Genomic DNA, 3598 nt, shown 5'->3' on the forward strand with positions numbered 1-3598 from the left:
CGGGAGACCTTCGGTAACCGTTCCCTCCCGTGTGACTGTCGAGCTTCACCGGCGCGCCGTGAGGCCTTTGTGGGAAAGTTCTCGGGAGGGAGAGGGTGGAGAGATGGCGCGCCGCGGGGCCGCAGGGGGGGCCTGCGCGGGAGAGGGCGGAGGCGGGGCCGAAGCGCAGGGGCGGGGCGGGGGCGGGGCCAGGCCCTGGGGGCGGGGCCGGGCCGCCCGCTGCCGCCCTCGTACGGTGCGGCGCGCGCGCCTGGTGCCTCTGACTGGCGGCAGGCTCGGCTCGCGCGCTCCCGGCCGCCGCGGGGCCTGTGGGCAGACTGTGGGGAAAAGCTGCAGCGGTTCCGGCCCGGATGGGCGCTGCGGGGCTGGCTGGCGTCGCGTCTGCGGAGGCGCTCGCGGTTTCGCAGAGTAGGCACTGGCGGGACGAGGTCCTTCCTCACCGGCGCCGCCCGGCGGGTCCCGGGGGAGCGCTGGGCCCAGGCCTGCCGGGCGGCCGGGACGCGTTGCTGTGGCGCTGGCCTTGGGGACCCAGGCCGTCGGGCGCCGCCCCTGTGCCGGGTGGTCATCTCATCCTGACACCTCACTGCGGGAAGAGCGTGGCCCGGAGCGCGTGGGTTGAAGTTTTGCACGGCCCGGGATCTCCCGCAGTAACTTGACAGTGTGTTCCAGTAGAGCACTCTAACTTTCAGCGCTCGCGTGGTGGTTAGTCGGAGGGCCAGCCAGTCCCCGGGAACGCTATTAGATACACTTTTACTGTGTTGGTTTTACAGCTCGAACAGGAAAAATCCTAGTAACGGGTCTGTAGCGATAAGCTCCACCGAGACCGTGAGAGTTATCTATCCTAGACTGTGAGTCTCTTTCCTGAATTTTCTGTATTTGATGGCAGAGTAAAGACCCCTTCCCGGAAAGAATACTGGCGAGGTTAATGTTTTGTGCCTTTTGATACAGAAGTTCAAACTTAGGAAGAAATCTTAGAATATATTCAACATGGCAGTGATTTTTACATGCTGCCGCAGAATACAGATTTTTAAGATGTTAGCCTTCAAAAGCTTGTCCAAAGTGACTGAGGAAATTGGCTGATGCACAAAAGCATCCTGTGCATCCTTTGGCAGGAGTTTGATTTAACTTGCACATCAAGCAGCTCCTAAACCCATATACAATAAGGTTAGGTAAGCAAAAGCTCAAATGAGGTTTCCTCAGAAGTGTCTGCAGTGAATGGAGGCTTGGACTGTACGGTTGATTTGTGCTGCTGAGGGCAGAGTTATAAATGAAGCGAGTAATTGCTAACCTGTGTGTTGTCTTCAATGTCCCTTCCGTGTGCTTCAGAGATCGGTTTAATACTAGGTAACGGGTGGGATTGCTTTAAAACCAAAGACAACATATTCTGTTGACATCATTTTATCAGTGTAAGCAGACAAGGTTATTTTACTCAATGCAAATTGCTGGGAGGCCAGTTCTTTGCTTAAAACTAGTTTATGTTTGTTTAACAGCTCTGAATTTAGGGATCAGTCTGATGTCTAGTGACCGTTCTGCCTCAGTCTCCTAAGAGTGAAGTGAGCATTTAGAGACATGACATACCATACTCGGCTGTCTGAATTTCTTTGCAATTAAAATTTCTAGATATTTAGATAGTCTTCAAAAATGTAATAACTTTTGCAAAATAAAAAAAAATGTCTTAAAGACACATGAGATAAATCAGAGATTGGAAAAGACCAGTAAGTAAGTTTTAATGCACTTTTTTCCCCTTTCCAGAAAACAGCAGGATGCTTTTAGCTAATGGACCATAAACTGCTAGCCAAAGTTCTTGATCATTATTTTACATAATGGCAATGTAATTTTCAGTGTGACTGCCATTGTTATAAATGTAGCCAGTATAATTAAAGACCACAATGCTTCAAATAACATTTTCATTTATTTTATTTTTGTGTGTGTGTGCATGGACACACACACAAGAATGTTACAGTGGTTGGAGTGGAGGTCAGAGACAACTTGCAAAACTCAGCTTTTTCCCTCTACCGTATGGGTTCATGACTATTTGGAATTCAGATAGCCAGGCTTAACTCCAGGCACCATTTTAGCTGAGTCAACTCAGCAGCTCAAGACCACTGTGCTTTGATACCAGTCATACACACACACACACACACACACACACATGTGTGTGTGTGTTTGTGAACCATGTGCAAGCAGGAACCCTGGAAGGTCATAAAGAGCCATCAGATCTTCATGGAATTGAACTTACAGAGCTTTCTGAACCACCATGGGGGTGCTTAGAAACAAACCCTGGTCCTTTGCAAGCACAGTAAGTGCTCTAAACATCTGAACCATCTCCCCAGCCTCCCAGTCATCTACTTTTGTGGTCTGTGTTTTCTCTTGCATTGAATGCAGATATTTTTGTTGTCCTAATAGGGAGTGGAATGCTGTTGGTTTCTCAAAAGATGCTGCATTGTACAAGACACTCCAGCAGAGAAAAACCCACCCCAAATGTTAACAAGCAGCTAAAAATGTCTACAGAGTTCTCTTATGTAGTGTAGTTTTAAGCATGAAAGCTTGATATTTCTCCAAATTGACTTCACATTTTGAACATTATACCCAGAAGATATGCATAAATTTAAATGCAAACTTTCTCCATAAATATAATAAATATCTTCATTTCGCTCTTATTAGTATACAGCTGATTTACAATATAAATACCTTAATTTGGAATACTAGAATTATTTTATTGAATATATTTCTTAATAAGATTGGAAAAATGTTTCCTTACCTAATAATTAAAATTATTTCCTCATACTTATTCTATTAAATGACATGGCACTTATGCCCTGGGACAGTGTACCCATCATGATTCAATATAGCTATTGAAGGATATTCTGTTGTATAAACTATAAAGGTAATTTGTGTGTACCTCAGTATCCAGAGCAGTAACTGATACAGTGATTTATCTGCCTGTTAATGGTTGTTCAGTGAATGAACAGATAAACAATTAAAGGAATAAACCCTTTAGAATAGAAATAATGTAATAGTTCAAAGCTGAGGGGAGGGAAGAAAGGGAGAAATATTGTAATTATATTGGAAATTCAAAAAAAAAAAAATAGAAGCCAGGTGCAATGGCACATGTCTGTAATCCCAGCACTCAGGGAGGCAGAGGCAAGTCCAAGACAGCCAAGCCAAGGCTACACAGAGAAACCCTGTCTCGAAAAACAAAACACAGGTGGGAAGGAGAAAGACAAACATCAAGAGTATCTTCGTGAAAAGTATGGTTTCTCTGGTTGTATCAGGGCTACTCCGATAAAAATATCAGAAACTGGGTGGCTTCTAACACAAATGTATTTCTTAGCATTCTGAAGGCTAGAGAGTCTATTCTGAAAGTGCAAGCTTGATGTCTGGACTCTTCTGGATCATGAATGTGCATATTTATATACCCAAATTAATGGTTTCTTTATAACAATGACACACATACACACACAAACACACATACACTTCAGTCATAGCTTTATATGGCAGAAAGGGAAGAGGTTTTTCTGAAATCTCTTTCTAAGAACACTTATAACCTCCAAAACATGCCTTCTTCAGAGGCTATTACATTGGGAGTAGGCATCAG

The sequence above is a fragment of the Psammomys obesus genome, unplaced genomic scaffold (assembly GCF_907164565.1).
Source record: "Psammomys obesus unplaced genomic scaffold, mPsaObe1.curated_primary_1811, whole genome shotgun sequence".
Classification (NCBI taxonomy): Eukaryota; Metazoa; Chordata; class Mammalia; order Rodentia; family Muridae; genus Psammomys; species Psammomys obesus.